The sequence below is a fragment of the Centropristis striata genome, chromosome 9, assembly GCF_030273125.1.
Source record: "Centropristis striata isolate RG_2023a ecotype Rhode Island chromosome 9, C.striata_1.0, whole genome shotgun sequence".
NCBI classification, from domain to species: Eukaryota; Metazoa; Chordata; class Actinopteri; order Perciformes; family Serranidae; genus Centropristis; species Centropristis striata.
In genome coordinates this window covers 28,062,820-28,082,953 of record NC_081525.1, presented here as the reverse complement: position 1 = coordinate 28,082,953, position 20,134 = coordinate 28,062,820, and the positions used below count along the sequence as shown (strand labels likewise).

The following is a 20,134-nucleotide window of genomic DNA, read 5'->3' as shown; positions in this document are numbered from 1 at the left end:
TGCAAAGGCCTTAGGGATTTGGCCAAGTCAGGTAGGCTCAGAGAACCCCCCACAGCACCCCGCCCTGTAGAGGGAGGCACCTGAATCAGCAACAAGCGCTCTATTGCACAGGTAAGCATCAAACTGAGATAGATCTTTGGAAGTAAAACAGATCCAATGACAAACAAATCTCAGTGGGCTGATTAATAAAGGGTTTCTTCTCTTAACGTTATGTTTTAAACCAAGAAAACATCTACTAGTGGCCCCTGGAGGCCAGGCTGAAATGTTTTGCACCAAAGTACTGAACCAGAAACAAATCTAACTAAATTACCATCCTTAAAAGCAAACTCTCTCCTCACTAGTTGGGATAAACAACATCAAACATTACAGTCAATGACATTTTGTCCAATTAGATGCTGTTCCCTCTCTGGAGGTGGAAATGTTATTGTTGGGCAAACTAAAACTTGGAAATTACACCTGGCGGCACAGTGCAATCTAACACTGATGACCTTTTATCAGTGTGAAGGTATCCTTGCTGGAGGCTTAATGGTGCTCTGTAAAAGACCTGAAGCAGCTCTGCAAAATGGTTTTGCCTGTTTCTCGAATAATAGTCAGGATTTGTCAGAGACACATGAACACGTGTTTTATCCGCCTGCAATTAGACTCATCAATATGTAAGGCATGCAGCAATGTAAGGCACCAATCTCATTTTAATGTGCTGTGTGGGTGTAATGTCATTGCTGCCATAACTGACTTTTTAATGTGCAATGTCCTTATTCCTTTATGTGTAATGATTTCTTCTTTATTGAACAATGCTTTTACATCTATTCGTTGTTACGTAGAATATATTTTTAATGTGCTTTTTCATCGTGTAATCCTTTTATTGGTAAGATTGCTTTATTATGTGCTCATGTTTATATTGTTGTTTGGGCAGTAAAGTATCCTGAAGTGAAGCCAGAACACTGGGATTTTATTGCACCTCTGTAATTTACAATGTAAATTCAAGAAACCAAGCAGATTTTAGGCCAACATCATTGGCATTGTTGGCCGTAGGTGCCACCTGACCTCTGTAAGATAAGCCAACATTTCTTTAATTGATCAGGAGAGCATCTGCAGCCACAAAAATGGTGCTTTCCATCATTTGAGGAAACTTTGGGATACAGAATGAATATAGTAACTATTTCACCAGTCGGATGCAACGATGAACTTGTTTTCATGAGCATTTTGAAAATGATTGAGTACAATTGATTTGTACATATTTTACAATCTACTTGTGAACTTTCTGTTTTTGTAAATGGAGATAAACATTTCTAATTACAATAGGAAAGTAACTTTGATGAGAGAAAGTTATAACGCTTGGGGCGACATTTGTGATAACCTTTATGCCTTAAAAGTGTGTGTACTCTATTGTGAAGGACAATGCTGATATTTATTTGGCTTACCCATGGGCCCAGAAACATTCAATTTCTCCCCCAAAAACAGCAGCGCCCATTGTTCTGCAGTGAGGAGATGGAAGTGTCCGATTTGTGACACAAGATATCACACGGCTAATTCACCGGCATTAGTGTCCTTTAGCCGACTCTGGTAAACCCGAGGCTAACGCACACGAAATATATGGTTTGAAAGACAAGAAGTTAGACTCTAGTTTCATACCACCTCAATAAATGTAAACATAAAATGATTATTTATTTTATGTGAAAAAGCTGTCCGACTGGTGATACAGTGACGTTAATCAATATATTTATTTATTTTTTTACAATGTTTTTATTAATTTTCAATAAGAACATTCAAAATACATCAACACTTCCCACACTAATTGCAAGACGAAAAGCAAGTAAACCTCGCTGCATACACAAACATACTATATATATATATATATATATATATACATATATATTATTTTTTTTAAGTACATACGTAAAATAATAAAACATATTATAAATAAATAAATAATAATTGTTACACATAGCCTTACAGATAAACATAATCTACTGTTGCTTGAGAAAGTCCATTAAGGGTGCCCACATCTCTTGCACTTTACCCCTAATTACATAGATTAGCTTTTCTAATGCAACACACTTTGGCATTTCTCTAATCCAAGATTGTGTAGACTAGAGGATACTTCAGTCTCTGTAGGAGGCCAGAGTTGATCAGAGTCTTACACTTAGAGTTAACAGAAAAGCAATCAGGGTATATCCCTAAAATACAAAGTTTTGCTATGCAAGGTACCTGAATACCTGTGATTATTGTTAATCAATATATTAATCAAAATGTGTCTTTTTTGTATTAAAGCTTTGCACAGGTGAAATCACCTCCTGCTTCACATTAAAAAGACATTTCTCAGAAACCCCTATGCCGATGTGTAAAAGAAACACAGTGAGGCAGTAAAACCACCGCTGTGCTCTTTCAGTTTCCAGCTTGTTGAGCCCATTGTGGGGGGTCCAGATGTGCTATCTCGCCTCTCCAACCACTTCTGCAGTCACATGAAGCAGGTCAGCGAGGCCTCACTCTCATCGCAGCCCAATGTGCCAAATACAGCTGTTAATATGAGGCTGGTGGCCCCCGGCGGCGAGGTGACGAGGAGCAGGCCACCCCCTGCACATGGAGAGGGGAAGTCTGGGCCTGCATCTGCTCTGACACCCATTAGCTCGCACTCATCCGCAGTTTCTGCATGTCTAGCGCTCTGCCAGCAGCACTAATAATCAGGTTATGATATGGAAATGAGGACGGGGTGTGCAGTGTATGTAATGGCAGCGGAGTCAACTACAGTAGATATTTCAGATCGAAATTAAACTATCCACTGGACTGGAGCTGTAGAGATGAGGACATTTTGCCAAACGATGAGAGGTTACATTATGATCTGACGGTGCACAGTAATATCTGGATCAGGGATGGGCAACTTAAATGCTGGAGGGGGCCACAATTTTTCATGGACACTACCACAGGGCCACATATAGGACCGTGCATTTAACCAGATGTGATGAATCGCTATTTTAAATATGTTTACAGTGCAGTAACTTAACATATTTCATGCTCAAATGCATGTACACTGTAAAAAAAAAAAAGGTGTGTCTAAAAACCAGATAAAAACACTAAATCTGAGGGAAATGATCTTGCTGCATGGACAGATAATTTCACTTGACAAGATTTCTTAAATTAGGATTATTAAATCTAGAAATAAGCATGCTGAACGCTTAAAATAAGAAACTAACTCTTAAACAAGATAAATGATCAAACACTTCTAAATCTAAGTTTGGTTTCTCTTAAGAACCAAATAATTTGCAGTGTATAACAGTATAAATAGGAATACAAAAGGTTTGAAGCAAATAAAAAATAACCACTTACTGTGATTTCTTTTTTTCAGTGCAAGAACAGCAGACCAACATTAATTGCAAGAAGTAATTTTGTGCATTTTTACACTGAACTTTTAAGATTTCATGCTCAAATGCATGTAGCTGTACTGAGGGCCACTTCAAATAAGGGTGCAGGCCGTAAGCGGCCCCCGGGCCTCCAGTTGCCCATCCCTGATCTGGATGAATAGAATTCATCTACACAGACATACAGTGCACCAATAAATTAAATGGTGAGGTATATTATGAAAATTGATAACTGCATTAGAAAAACAAAAACGGATGATTATTATTAATTTTTTTTAAAAACACACACGATTGTCTTCTGTAAATCGTTACCGGTTTGTAAGAATCGCATTTTTTGTGTATGTTTCTCCCTAATGCCATTCATTTTGGTAAAAAAAAATAAAGTTTAAAGCTACAGCTCACCCCAAAATTAAAAAAAAAACATATTTACCTCTTTCCAGTAGTACTTTTTATCAATCTAGATTGCTTTGGGGTGAGTGGCAGAGTGCTGAAAATATTAATTTTAGAGATATTAACCTTATCTTGGGTATAATGGAACTAGATAGCACATCGCTTCAGGTGCTAAAAGTGCCCAAATAATACATTTGAAAAAACTCAACCGCAATGTCTCTTTCCACAAACTATGACCCGGTTGATCGAGATAATCCACAGACCTTGCTATGAAAAGTTTCATTTAATATTTTCTTTCTTCCGAACTACACCTGTTAACATTTTTATCCACAGAGTAGGAAGCGTGCATCCACTCATGGACAAGAGGCTGGTGCTTGTGTCAGTGTGCAGTGATATGGTTGGCCAGTGTAGTTCAGTAGAAAGAAAAAAATCTTTGAACATCACAAGCTGAGTGTGATTTAGTTGCATTATATTTGAGAAAAAGCAGGCATATCTCCAATACATGACAACTCACACCAAATGAATCAAGATTGATTAATAGAACTACAGGTAAGAGGTACATAACAATAATAGTTTTGGGGTTAATAATCTGATATGAGTGACACACAGGCCTGGGCGATGGAAAATATATATCGATATATTTCTTAAATGTGATATGGAATTAGACCATATCGCATATATCGATAAAGTTCAAATTTGAGCTGTGATCCTTGATCCAGGAAAGCTGCTTTATATATAAATGCTTCCCTTACTAGGGTTTATCATATTTAATTATTTTGTAATGTTCGTTATTCTTTTGTCATATAAATATATTTATCTCAGAAAAAGATTGGCCTATTTTATTTCATAGGCTATTTTTAGATTGATAGAAGATATTTTTTTATTTAAATTTGCACTTTATGGAGCTTTGATTTGAAAAAAGGTACTCCTGTAGTTATAAATAAAACTATTAAAAAAAACCTATACAACAATAAAACTACCTGTAACATGTCAAATTTGATTTTGACTTCGACTGAACATTTGCTCTCACGTTGCAATAAAAATATCAGGATATATATCGTATATATATTGGGATATGACTTTTGGTCCATATTGCCTAACATATTAAGTACAAGAATGTGAACGATGATCAATGTGCATCATTTTTAATCAGTCGAATGTGCTGTCATGTTGTCCAGGAATTCCCAGAATGAGAGATGTTTTTAATCTCAAGAGAATATTCCAGTAAAATAAAAGTTAAATAAATAAACAATACGGGTAGAATTAAAAGCAGATTTCAATTAAAGGAGTCCTGGGATGCTATTTTACAAAGCTTTTAATCTCGAGAGGATGCACACAGTGCAAAAATAATTAGTTAATCAATTTCAAAGCGAGTATGTGTGGAAAGCTTTTAAAATGAATTCTGCACTTAGTGGTATGGAAGAGCGGTGAATATGAATGAAGCTGGAAAAAGTCAAGCATCTGGGTACATTACACTTCTAAACTGATGTGTGATAGCTTCCAGGTCTGGAAACCACCAGTGCGGATTGTTGAATGAAAGAATTGCAGAGATACAGGAGGAGCGGCTCAGTGTCAGCTGGCTGTGACAGGTAGATGATAGCTCTCTCCTTCTCTGCCTCAGCTCAGCTGTCAATATGGACGGATGGCTTTGGCACCGGGAGAACGGAAATATGCGGAGGAAGATGACGGAAGGTGTGTCGTGTTATGGGGATCATTAGGAAGGGAAAATAAGGACACAGGTCCTGCAGTGTCACTTCTCAACCCAACTTTAATAAACTTTCACAGTTTTGTGCATGTCTTTGCCCAAAATAGTTGACATGAGTGCACAGAAAATGTACACTGTGAAAAAGTTGCTAAACACTGTTATTACCATCATATAACAGTAAACATCCCTAAGTTATTTCATTGATAATTTCTTAAAAAATACAGATAATATACGGTAAATAACTGTATTATATATCTGTAGAATAGTTCATTTTAATTCAATATGACAGTAAGTGTTTCGCAACTTTTGCTGCAAGATGTTTAACCATTTTTTTTTTTACATAATTTTGTTAAAGGTTAACAGTTTTACTTTTTTTAAAAAAGAGAGAAAAAAAAGAAAGTTGTCTTAATTTATTAATTTACAGATTTCAACTTCCAGTTTATGGAATAATTTGTAAAAAAACAAACAAAAAAACAATTTACTTTTTTTATGGTATTTGCACTTAATGAAAAAAAGAAATAATACAATACTGCAAAATTAATACAGTAAATTACAGGAAAATAACCTTTTGTTTTTAACGGTGTATACTGTGAATTGAAGGCAATGACTTTAGTGATAATTCAGATGATTCTATTGTTAAAAATGTATTTTTCCGGGTATTTGTCTCTACTGTTAATTACCTGCTTTCTGTACAGTGTGCCACAGTCCATTAGGGACAGTAATAATAAATAAATAAATTTGACAAATAGAAGTTTTCTGCAGCTTCCTAATCAGGGATGGGGCTCTGTCGCAGCCCTACTTTGTGAAGTATTTCACCGTAAAGAGGCTTTCCTTGCTGCATATTGAATGGAAATTGTCATCGAAAAATCGATTCAGTGTTTTGAAGCACAGAGTTGTTTCAGACAGTTATTAAGTGCCATCTGCAGTGGTGTGAAACACGAGAAGGACATGGACAGAAAATATCTTATTCACACTGGATTACACCACACTGTGACTATCAAAAATCTGTAACCACAGGCAGAGAAAGATGGAGGAAGAGCTAGATGGACTAAAAAAAAACCCAGACAGACCTGAGGATAATAAAAAAGGGTAGATTTGAGCCCAACAATGTAAAATCAGTGTTTATGCAGGGAGGGAGACTCCTTCTGGAGACCAAAATGACTTTCCTAATGTGGCGGAGCACTGTGCGAAAAATGAGGCGTTCACTTACCACTGGGTTGTTTTCAAAACCTCTTTAGCTTCATATCTTCAGCTGCTCGAGCGCCTTCTTCTTCTTCTTCTTCTTCTTCTTGTTACTCGCTCACTTGTACCTTTAAAGTCGATAGAAAAAGGGGGAGAGGGAGAAAAAGAGAAAGAGGAGAAAGATGAAAGAGAAACATTAATGAAAGGGACTACTAAATGAACTGCCTCCTCAAGTGGTAGGTGGGGGAATTGGACAAACGCTGAGATGAGTTTCTCTCTCTCTCTCTCTTTACTCCTTGCCCTTTGTGACCACAGGACGACAGTTCTCGGGCGAAGAGGAGGCTTGCTGCTGATTGCCTGAGAGCGGTGGAGTGCGAATCTGCATGAAATCCCTGCTGGCTTTTTTTTTTTTTTTTTTTTTTGATCATTTTCTCCTTCACATCTTTAATGAGCCTGGTCCAACTCTATGTGTGTGTACGTGTGTGCATGAGTGTGGTCAATACATGTGCAGATCCATAATCTGTGGAGGCATGTATCTATGTTTGAGCTTTATTTTTGTAATTTCAACTGCTTATAAATGACTCCATACTGTATATCGACCTATTTTGCGCTTCTTAATGTAATGCATGCTTGTGTGAGTTTCTATGCATTTGGAGGCCATGTCTACTGCATCATAGCCTCACTCAATATTCAGTCATTACTCTCAGTACAGTCTGCAGCTGTGGGCGGCCACGAGTCCACCCCTAAGGAGCTTCTACTGAGCAGCTGAGGAAGGTTATCTCCAGTTAAAAGGTCAGAGGAGCTCATCATTACCCTGCGCCCAGAGTCTTCTTCCAGATAACGATATGAAAATCATTGCTGGAATGCAAGACAGGGGCATGATCGATTAATACGGACACTGAGGCTTCTATAGAGCTTCCCCAAATGCAATGTGTGCAGTGCTTGTTGTGGTCAAATTAACACAGTTTTGATTTGAAGCTTGTGTTGAAAAAAGGGAGTTAAAAATACAATATTTATGCAAGTTCTGCACACCACCATCAAATCATTATGCAGATAGAGTGCAAGTAATGAGAACGCATAATTCATACCAAGCGCAAATGCAATGCTCATGCTATATCATTATCCACGAGGCATAACGTCTATGTATGTTTTCATGCTTTGATTCTTGAATTATGCTGAGTGCTGCTACCGTCGAGCGCTCTGCTCCTTAAAGCAACTCGAACTCTGGATGTTTGCATCATGTGGGTGTGATGCTGAAATTGAACTTCCCTTGCAGATTTGATTTAAAAAATAAAGTATCAACTTCAGTTTAATTTAAGTTAAATAAGTAATATTCCTATCAAGTTTTTTAATTATAAAAAAACATTCCATTATGATTAAATGGTCAGTCTTCTCAGCAACAGTATACTATCAAATTCAGAAGCAATTAAATAAAACATAGGCATTTTAATTGAAGTGAATATACAGATGTTACAGTAATTACGGTGTACAGAGGTCAGAGAAAGTTAAAAAAAACAAAAACTGCCAGCATTCCCTTTGCAATGTTTTTGAGGTACACTGTAAAAAAAAATAATTAAAAAACCTGTTGTTTTTACAGTAAAAAACCGGCAGCTGTGGTTGCGGCAGCAGAACTTTACCGTAATAAATACGGTAGAGCTTGTTTTAATATTACGGTAAAAAGATATTAGCACTGTTGATTTCACGTTTAAGACTGCCATTTTATTCCATTTTTTACCGTATAAATAAAAGGTTTTTCCATCAAAAGACATGCTGTTCTGCCATATAAATGAAAAGAAAATACTTTATAAATGAAAATGCATGAATTAAAAACTTTACCATTAAATATTGCAGTATATTTTTGTTAAAGATATGATGTTTAGTACATTTAACAGTGATTTTTTACAAAACATAAATGCAAAAATGATAGTGAGAAGATGCAAACTCCACACAGAAGAGCCTTAAGCCGGATTCAAACCTGCAACCCTCTTCTTGTGGGGCAAAGATGCTGTTGTTTGTGTTGAGCCTTAAGGTATACCTAATTTCATCGTAATTTTTAATTGCTACATTATCAAAAGTCCCATAAAAACTGACATTATGTCTGGAGTCACCAAAAGCTCCAAAGCATGACTTCTTCATCACATCCAGACTAGAAAACAAAGCAGCGTGGAGCCCTACTGTAAATTTACCTCTAAAGTGGCTGTAAACTCCATGAGGCCAGTTTCAGTTTGATGATGATATATAAACTGGACACAAGCTATTTTGTAGATGTAATGGATGTAACCCTTTTAAATGTTATATGTGCAACCTTTGTTTTTTGCAAACATTTGCAACATTACACAAAATTACCAAAAAAGACACAAAATGACCAAAAAAGACACAAAATGAATAAAAAAGGAACAAATGAGGAGACAAAACGATCAACAAAAACACAGACGAAGACACAAAATGACTAAAAAAGACATAACAAGACACAAAATGACTAAAAAAGGAACAAATGACACAAAACGACCAACAAAAACACAGAAGACAAAAAATGACTAAAAAAAAAAGACAAAAAATGACACAAAATAACAAAAAAAGGCACAACAAAAGACACAGAATGATCAAAAGGACACAAGAAAAACACAAAATTATTTACAAAGACACAGCATGACTGAAAAATACACAAAATGACCAAAATTGTTACACTAAACACACAAGACACAAATAAAATCGAGTCCTACTAGAATAAAAACCAGAGTTGGATGACAGGATCACACACAAGATCACATTTATGTTGGTTTTTCTTTGTTTCTTTTTGGTTCAAAATGTTGATCCAGTAAGTCAGAATAAAGACTCAATTATTATTAGGTCATATAGGTGAGGTTGTGCTGAAAAAAAATATACCAACATGGCATTTAAACATTTTTTAAGTGGTGTATACAGACAGGATTCAAAAATGGACAAAATAGCCCCAGACTCCATAGAGTTAAGACAACTTTATGCTGTGTTTGGCAACAGAACAACAACAAATATCTACTGTCTCCTAACGGTCCTCAGTCTGCTGATATTGACTTCCTCCTCCCCCTCCTTCTTTGGCTCAGGAACTGCATGCTGCTGGTAGACGGTCTCCCAGCATCCTCTATGGGCATTATTACCTCAACGGCCAACGGTCAACATGATCCTTTATTCTGACAGGCCACTGGGGTGAGGTCGGCCCTTGCTGGCCAATCAGTGTCAACTAACAGGCTGGCTGCAGAAGAATCCCCTGATACACTGACTGCAGCACAGGGGAGCTTATGGCATGGATCTGTACATGTGTGTGTTACAACATGGGTGTGTGAAGGTGATGTAGAGTGCATATGGGGGCAAATACAGTTCTTATGAAGCTCAATAAATCCGTAAGGGTATGCATGTGAGTAAAGTGTATGTACATCATTTTGCACACTGAAAAAAATGATTTTGACCCTTAGTAAATGTTACATATATTATTTAAGCATATTTTAATAGAAATCATGTGTTATTTAACTCCACACAATTTATTTAAGTTAATTTAAAGTGGGTTTGATTGGATTTACGAAGAAAATTTGAGTAAAATGAACTCAAAAATAATTGAGAAAGAATTACATGATATCATTTTTTTTTTATTTACTTAAAATGTATAAGTCCAGTCAACATAATAAAAATATCTAGATTCAGATAAAATTATTTCGTGCAACCACTTGTCATAATGAAATGATGTTCATTCAACAAAACATTTTTTGGAGTGCATGTTGTGGGTCTCAAAGCAAGCAGCACTGATGTGGTGTGATTGTGACAAAAAAATCTGAAAAAGGAAAAAAATGCAGGTGTAGCTGTGTGCACACTTGTGCATGCTTGCATGTGTATGAGAGAAAAAAAGTGAGGCAGATTCTGCAATACTTCCTCCTCCCACACGCCTGGCTGCCAAGACGAGCGCGGGGGAATTTGTTTAATGTACAGCATTTATTCACTGCACACACGCTGTTGCACTACCGCTTCCTCCGTCGCATGAGACACTCCCTTGGCTGGGCGAGTCGCCATTAATAAGCTGGAATGAAGGGTTGGCCGAACAGCACGGAAGCTAAAACTCATCTTAAATCAACATCTTAGTGGAAATATCGCCCCGGCGTCCTCACAATAGCATGCAGGTGAGAGCAAGATGCTCTGTTTTTTTTGCCGTGGATCGGGGGGTTAAGTTATGCTTCGTCCACTCATGTGGAAAGCAGCTCCGGTTTGTTTTCTCATGACCCTGCAACATATTGGCATTGAGTTTAGTCACCGCGCTGAGACAGATGGCCGAGCATCATGGTGCATGGCAAATTGGGAAATGAAAACATGCATGCTCAGAAATGGGTCCATGTATTTTCTCTCCAGCAACGTGACCACATAGGGTACATTCAAAATAGTAAGAACAGGGGAACTTTCACTCACTGAGCATACGTGAAAAAATAAAAGCCCAAAGTAAGAAAAAATGCAAGGCTGACCTACTGTGCAAATGTCAACAGGTCTGCTGCCAGAGAAGTGAAAAACTGCACATTTCAACCTCAGATGATGAAATGTCAATACAGTTTCTGCGGTTTGACAAAAGTAAAAAGATTTTTCTTCTCTTGGAATTATTTATTTATTTATTTTTTGCCACGGTGGCACCTGAGGTCTTCTTGTCTTGTCCTCACCTCACCCACTCCCCTCATCCTCCATCACTCTCCAGGCATAAAAGGACTGTAATGCCCTGAAGCAATTAAAACCAAATGTTTATCAGAGAAAAGAGAAGAGAGCAGAGGATGAAAAGAGAGGAGAGGAAAATGGTGTGAAGCGCAGAGTGGAAGGGGGGGGGGGTTGAAGTTCAGGTAATCAATAAGCAGGGATGTGTCAGGGAGAAAAACGAGAGGAAAAGTGGGGCGGAGGACGAGTTCAGGGAGAGGAGAGCAGACAGTGACAGGGGAGGAGAAGGTAAGTCAAGAAGGAGAGAGGAGGAGTCAAGACGGGACAAGTTGAAGGAGAGGAAAGCAGTGAGGAAACGACAGGTGAACACAAGCCAGAGGAAAAGACAGAAGAGAAGGCAGGCGGGAAACTCGGGAGGAGAATTAAGGATGAGCAGAGAGGAAAAGACAAGAGAGGAGATAATGGGGGTGGAGACAAACGAGCGAGCCAAGAGGAAGAGAGAGTGGAATAGAGAGGAAATGACAAGTGGAGAAATAAGATCAGGAAAAGGAAGAGAGGAGGGCAGTCGGGAATATGAGGAAACAATAGAGCTTAAATGCTGCTTCTGTGAATTCATGTGCAATCCAAATTTAAATCTCTCATTTTTAAAAATGAATAAAACATTTGAGCAAGTATTTAGCAAAAAGATAAGTGCTTTTAAGTCGTTGGACTGGATTTTTTTGTCAGGCTGATACAACATGCAACGTTACATTCTCTTCCATCCTGAAAAGTTACAGATTTGTCAAAACATTAGGAAGGAAGAGGTGATAAAGTTACAAATCAATATGCCTTCATGATTTCACAATTATATATATATAATTGTGAAATCATGAAGATATTGAGTAAGGAATGATGGGATCAAAATGTGTAACTTTATCGTGTCTCTCTCTCTCTCTCTCTCTCTGATTTCTTTGCTCATATAAAAGATGGTAATATAAGATTAATTTCAGTTTGAATTATATCAAGCAATAAACAGCTGGCAGATTCTGGCATACCACTCAGCTTTGCTTTCTCTACCAGGAATGGAAGCTTTCTGACCTTGACGGTGCAAAGAGACACTGTTGGAACTCAGTAAAATCATTAATGAATCGACCTCAACCTTGTTGCAGTACATTCTCATATTCCTTATTCTGATAGCATATTATTTTGAAGCACTTTTACTATGTGTTTACAGAAGAAAAAAAACGCCTGGGTGACTGAGAATCCTAACCCGAGTCCTAATGAAAAGAAATGCTGTCAACAGCTTTGTGTGCCCTCCTGATGTAGTGTCCTTGAACAAGTCTGTGCCTGATCAGTCACTGTAAGCTGCTCTGGTTCACAGCATTGGCTAAATGCTAAAATAATGCAAATGTAGAGGAGAAGAATCAACCTCATGGAAGTTACTGTTTCAATTCAAAGCCATTTAGAAAAGGCACTGAGGCACCACTCAAGGCCCCTTTGGGCTCTGACAAAGAAATAATGAGACATTCATTGGATAATAACCTCCTTTAGTCATTCAAATGCATTCCAATCTACTCCAGGCAACATTCTGACCCACAAAAGACTGCAAATGACCAAATGTCTTCATGTCTTCCTTGTACTATTTCTTTGTTTTATACAATTGCGTATTTAACCAGCTAGCTTAACAATAGTCTCAAAGGGCTATCTAATGGTTTTATCAAAAGTCCAGTGGCGTTGCAGAATGCAATCAACTGATTATCTCACCAGGCTCTGATCCCTTTCCAAGCATGTAGCCAACAAGATCTCCAACCTAAACGAACGAACAGGTCGTGTGTCAGTACCACCCATTACAACACGTATGTAGATATCGCAGCACACGTTATGCGGTACAGCGGCACATTCTAATAATAGCAAAAGTCGTTATACATACATGTGTGGTTCACGGTTGTAAAAAAGGCTGCATTTTCTTTGGATTTATGTTATAAAACCACTGACCTAGGTATAGGGCGAGAAAACTTCCTGGCAGGACGTTATAAAACACAGTTTAAACAGTAAATAAATGTATGTTAATGTCGGAAGTGAAGTAGTTACAAGGGTCATCGGACTACAGTTATGTTCAAAAATGTGATTTACAGAACTTAAGTACACAATGTAACTTAAGTACACAATGTAACTTAAGTTAAGAAACCAACTCCTTAGCCTGTTTTCAAGGGAAGCGATTCCATTTTTAAATCATAAATGGCCCCCTTATCCGCTGGAAAATAAACTCTTATGAATTTATGATTCATTCATTTAACATTCAACTCATACACATTGGAGTATAAAACAAGAAAGACCTTTACACATTAAAGAAAAGAAAAAAACGTGAACATAGTGGTTGTGGCAGTTGCTTCAATCCCCTGCGGTTGGCTTGTCAATAGTGCATTTGCCATATTGCGGTTATCGTGACAGCCCAAGCCTTCACTTAAGCCCTTTCAGAAATGTTGGACTCATGTTTCAATAAGCACCCTGGTTACTTTAAACAATTTGATTGCAGTGAGATTAATGTTAAGGCTGCAGCAGCACATGGTTAATATGCAGAGAGAGATTGAATGCACGTCATTTACCGCACTCTAATTCAGATTAGGATCACTGCAAGAAATCTATTATCTCAATTATTGTCTCTAATGCACAAAACGAGTTCAAAAAAAGGAAACACTGTGAAAGAGCCAATTTGATCGATCTTCTCACATCACATCAGTAAAACAATTCCCCCCTGTGTTTCTAGCATTTATTCATTCCAGTTCATTCATTCATGTGTGGATTAATGCACGACCAGTACATACAGCATGTGAACCAACAGGAAAATGTTTGCAAAATGAAAGGCTGCAGGTCCATGAATGTGCTTTCGCTTAGGAGTCGGCTGTCCTCAAACTAGGAAGCAGCTGATTCAGCTGTAACGCTGCTGGAAGATGCACAAAGAAAGCCCTTTCAACTAGTTTCCTGTAACATATTTTGTGAAAACCCTTTGCGTCAAATGGCCTCAAAATCAGTGAAACTGGCAAGAGTTGCCTTCAAAAACAAACTCCACACTCAACCAGAGTGCCTTTGTCCTGCTTCCTCATTATTCTCCACGGCTGCTAACTAATCCTGCACCTCCGTGCTCCGTCAGACAACCTCCGTAGACTCAAACACCACCATTCGCAGATGAAACACTCCAGCAATGAGCCACTCTGACTGAAGTTTCATTAGTGAGGCCTGTTTTGTGCAGATAAGTGCAAAAGCCTCCATTATACTAACATGCTCTCAGCAAAGCCCCAGTCATAATTACTGCCATGCAACATTGGGTAAAAGTCTGTCTGATGTACACCTGTGCACACGAGGTAGTTCAGGAGTTTGAGTGAGGTCATGCGTGTACGTTTTTTGGCATGTATAGATTGGACATTTGTGCGTGTTCTTGTTCAATGGTGAGTGAGTGTCTATCGGCATGCTGTACGCCATGACTGATATTCAATTAGTCCACCTGCCACCCCTACACGGCCCGGCATTCCAGCGCTCACTAAATCAACTCGCCTGACAGCACACAGGTCGATATTAATATTAACGCCTCCATAAATAATGTTATTGTAGGCCTTCATGTTAATGGTTCATGATATGATGGCCATGATAAAGTACGGCGCATGTTCCATTGTGAAGGTGCAGGAGGTTTAACAGGGAGAGAGACAGACAGACTAAATCCCCTTCGATGTCCTTCGATAGGGACGTTGGTGACATTGGTTTGGAAAGGCGCCGAGCTGGTCACAGCTGTGTTCCCAAGCCTGACTGGCTAGGGGGTGGGGAGGTTGTGAGTGTGTGTGTGTGGTGGATTGTTGGGGGGTTAGAGTGGGAGGCTGTTGGGACTGGACACAGCGGATTAATTATTATAAATCATCTCCCAGGCCACATGTTTATGGCTGCTACTCAAACTGTTGCCTGACTTTGCGATTTCCATCGGGTGCACTGCAGTGTGTGCACTGTGTTTGCAACAGTAAAGGTCTAGGGTTGACTCGAAGAATGGCCCGGCTGTTTTGTGTCAATGGCCCATATTTCATTTCTGACAGCAAACATATTATTGTAAGGTCTTAATGTGGCTGCTGAAAATCTCTGGATTAGCAACTGGCTGGAAAGACATGGCTGTCATTGAACTTGAGACTATGGGGTGTTTGAAAAGTCAACAGCTTGGGGTCAAAACTAGGGCATCAGCTATTTTATTTTGGAATGCCAAAGCTTCAGGACCTTTGTGAAATAGCAACTTCCTGACTCTTCAACTTCCAGCTTGGAATCAATCATTTAGGGAAGAACATTTTAAAAAGACACTTTTGTCCTCTTCCCTAATGCATTTAAGATATCAACCAAAATGGTATCCAGCAGTATTGAAACTTTGAAAAAAACCTGTAATTGATCATTTTTTTACCAAAAATTTTGACCAAAAGTCATATCCTGATATATTTAGGCTGAATATGGATATACGATTTATCCTGATATTTTTATCACAAAGTGAGAGCAAATGTTCAGTCAAAGTCAAATATGACATGTCACAGTAATTTTACTAAAACCATTTATTTAAGTGAACATAAATACTGTCTACCCACATCTAGAAAAAAAGATTATTTTTATTAGTTTTGCTTGTAGACGATCAAAGCAAACTTTTTTTTTTATTTAATGCATTGTGTGATTGGCCCACTATCACAGCAGCTACAACCAATAAAGTGTGTGGTGTGCTGAAGTTGAGAGTGGTGTATTTCACCATTCAATGTATTTGGGTAAAAAATTATTCTGATGGGAACGAGTGATGGTGGCATTTTATGCAACTGAATATATTCAAATGCCAATATCTAATAAAGTAGTAATTAAAAAGGTATAAAATGACCTACTCTACTGGGATTTGTATCACATCAAGACTACTGGTATTGGTACTGGTATTATCATTTTTTTTTAAAGGAAACCCAGCTCCTCTACCTGCTTGCATGAGCAGCTTCACTGGTTGAGTTGCAAAGTTCAAGAGAGGCTCATCAGTAGTTGCTAAAGGACCGAGCAAGACTTTAACTCATTTACATGCTCCTCCATGCAGACACTGACTGAACTTCCAGCATGCCAATTCAAACTAGTGATGTTACAGTCCCAAGTCACATGCTTCTCCAAACCCTCTGTAAGCGCGGGCATTATTTGTGCCCTGAGTAGCAGCACACTCAGGAATTCATGCCTTAAGGGGTTAGTATTATAAACAAAGTATACAAAAACACTCCGTAGTCCAATCATGAAATAATCATAACATTTTAATTCCCTTTCCCCATGTCTATGCTTCTTCTTTATACAATGTTGAGAAATTAAAAGAAAAAAAAAAAAGAGTAACAAACATGTTTTGTTATCCCCTCGCAGGCAACAGCTCGCAAATAATTAAATGAATGAGTAAATCACTGCAGAGAAATATTAATCAGCTCTTAGGCTCATCTGCGAGGGAGGGAGGTGGCTGATGCACTGCATGGTGATTGGCGGGGAGAGGAGAAGATGCACACACACACACACACACACACACACACACACACACACACACAGACACTCTAATTCATCCAATGTATTATTACAGTTATCTGCCATTGTGGAGAATTCTGGGAAAGATTTCCAAACTGGCTTGAGTTATGATGTCACCTCACACACACACACACACACATACACAACCTCCACCAGCCCTAGACCAGGGGTTTTGCAAAGCCCGGATCATCCCCACTAATCCACACTCATTAAGGATGAACTGCATGATAGCGTGCCACCACCAGCAGACTCCCCACCCCACCCCCTTTACCCCACTTTCACTTGAGTACACACTCACCCCACTACCATGGATAAGTGGCAGCTTTGATGGTGATTTTAATAAATTACTGCAGATTGTTGCGTGCATGTTTGTTGCCGCTGCCCGAGTAAACAGAGCACCTGCCACACCTGTCAGCGCTAATCAGGCCCAGTTTAATTAATAGCGACAAAGCTTTTACTCAGAGCCAGTGGAGGTGACGTGTGTTTGACCAAGTTGAGCACTCTTCACTGCGCTCTTCAGAGAAGTGCATCTTTAAACGGAGGAGGAATTCAAGATGAGACAAGCTGTGGGGTGACAGAGCTAGTGAATCACTTTTTCTCTGGTAAAATTTAAAAGGATTCAGAGTTTTAGCAAAACTTCAAATCAATTATTCAAACATTTTCATTGTTCCTCGGGATGGAAGAGAAATAGTTTCTGCACTCAACAGTTTTTACCCGAGGATTGGAACATAAATAGAATGTTCATCCTCAGCGCTCCTCCACAGCACCGAGAAGGTCACTGCCGAGTGGAGTCTACCTACAAGCCCCTTGGGCTGAACAAAAAATGCCACATGGATACTTCCCTTCCAGCTCTCTGCCTCCAAAATAACTCTCCCTCTGTGGGGTTCTTAAATAAATTACAGATATGCTATCCTCCCAAGATGTGATCTCTGTACTCCAGCACAAATTAAAAATTTAAGCCCATTTAGGTTGGTGCCCAGTGTAACTTGAAGCACTGTGGTTGCAAGGGCCGATATCCAACCAGAGTTGTGTCACAGCAGTACTTAGTAGTGATGCTTGTTGCTCTGGGGCCCTACATCCGGAGAGGAAGCAGGGTGGCCTTGATGTTAGAGAGAATATATCGTGTAACTAAAAGGTCACCGGCTTGATCTCACAGCACAACACTGATTCTACCCGCAGCTACGTGTCATGTCAAAGTGTCAAGACACCTAACTCCGACTTGCTCCCTCCGACTGACTCACTTCGTGTGACACAACGAGCCAAAAGCCGTAAATGTAAACCAAACTTCAAAGACTCTACTTTGAGGATGATTGAACTATGTGCCAGTTTTACTTTCAACCAGCCAGCCCTCCCACTCTTCAAAGTCACACACACACACACACACACACACACACACACACACACACACACACACACAGAGTTCGAAAAGTCAACTTAGTTACATGAAAATGAGACGTCTAACAGAAATTTAGGCTTGAGGTGCTCAACCTGGCCAAGATAAGCTGGATCAACACCTGTACCTGCTGTATAATTGGGTTGGACTAACCCAGGGGTAGGCAACCTGAGGCTGTGTCTGTGATAAATTAATTATACGAAATGAATACTGATTTCTTTACATTTTTTGTTTTTATTTATCATTGGCGTCGGCCCATTGGAATTTGTATTTTTCAATTGTAAAAATGTGCATGGCATTAAAAAAAAGGCAACTAAAATCTGCATCATAGCTAATGAAACTTAAGAAAGTCTATGGCCCGGTGCTTTAACCTCTAAATTTTGTAGACTTCAAGTCTAGTTTTGAGTTTTTCTAGCAAGGCGAGCTTTTGATTCCAAATTTCCTGAGATATTTCTTCGGTGTCCAGCCTCTTATTTGCACTTTGGCCTTTGCTGCATTCTTCATATTAATAAATGTTCATTATGGCCTATTAATCATGTTGATAGGCTCATTTAGACTTAGTTAGGCTGTTTTGCGGCTCCATTCCGACATTTTTTCTCTTTTTTTTGGCTCTTTTGTTAGTCAAGGTTGCAGACCCCTGGACTAGCTCATTGGCAGTTTCAGATGTTTGACAGTGAAATGCTGTATTTAAATATAAAACTGATCAGGTGAGCCATGAAATATGACCAGGAACAAATGTTTCTGATTACTCCTACAGTGCACAAATGCAGGACAATTGCCTATCACACAAATTGAAAAAATTATTCAAAATTAATGCTACACCGTGTAGATAGTAGTTTTGCTGTGAGGCAAACACAAACAGAACCCCCAAGTCTCTTTTGTGGAGGAATAATCACAGTGATTATGATCACTCAAATCACTTAAACTAAAGAAATTAATTTGTCCTTCCGAAGACAAAGGCAGCATTCCAAGAAAAACAGGATTACTACCAATCTCTAATGCTTGATTATTGAAAAATAAATGCACTATTAAATACACCAGAGGATTGCCTGGGAGGTTTGCACATCAGCAAAGCACATCCTTTTTATCTAGTGTTACAGAGAGCAAAAAGGCTAATTAGGTGGAAACTCTTTACAAAAACATTATCCAGTAGAACAGGAGACACTGTGTGCAGTAAATGTTCGCCGATCATTAAGCAGCAGAGGGCTAAATAAATGAATTTGTGTGTGGGTACGTGAGTGTGTGTGTGGTGGAAGGGGGAGGGGGCATTTAATAGACCCAACCTCACTTTGAACCCAGAGAAAGCGTTTTGTCATTTGACCTTCATTAACATCTTCTATTCATTGCTCCAACTCTGGTGATAAATCAGGAAATGGCTCCTATTGTATCCAGTGGCGTGCACTAAAGCATTTTTCCCATACTTGACTTTCATTAGCTTTTGTCTCTTTAAACAATAAGCAGAGCCTCGATCGAACACAGGTTTTAGGAGGTATTTGTCTTGGGGAGACGAAACTAAAAGAAATTAAACTGAAATTAAATCAGGAGGCGGTCCAGCGCAGATCCTCAGAGGAAACACAATCCTGATGTAAAGTTTAAAGACTTTCAGGTTAGGAGAGGTGTGTGATAAAGAGCGACACCTTTAACCTCAGAGAACAGATACAAAGAAAAAGATACAAAGAAAAATACAGTCTCTTTCGGAGCAAGAGACTTAGGGGGAAGGCTTCCCTCCATTGAAGCATAGCTGGATTAACCTAATCAGAGGATTAATCAGACTTGAAACACTGGAGGCTGTGCCGGTGGCCCCGTGATCCGACTGCGCCGGGCAGCAGAATTAGGATAGAGAGCAGGGAGATGGCGTTCCCACAACCTCTCCCTCTCTTGAGCTCTTAGCTTGCCAAAAGACCCAAGAGGCAGAGG

The 20,134-nt window shown here is 38.9% G+C and overlaps 1 long non-coding RNA gene across 1 annotated transcript in view; it reads right to left on the bottom strand.

Moving 5' to 3' along the window:
- Window positions 1-20,134, bottom strand: part of LOC131977802 (uncharacterized) — a 121,666-nt gene that overhangs the window by 58,391 nt on the left and 43,141 nt on the right. Inside the window, exon 2 of the long non-coding RNA XR_009394914.1 lies at window positions 6,662-6,761. This is a non-coding gene — a long non-coding RNA (uncharacterized LOC131977802). The remainder of the gene's footprint in view (window positions 1-6,661; window positions 6,762-20,134) is intronic.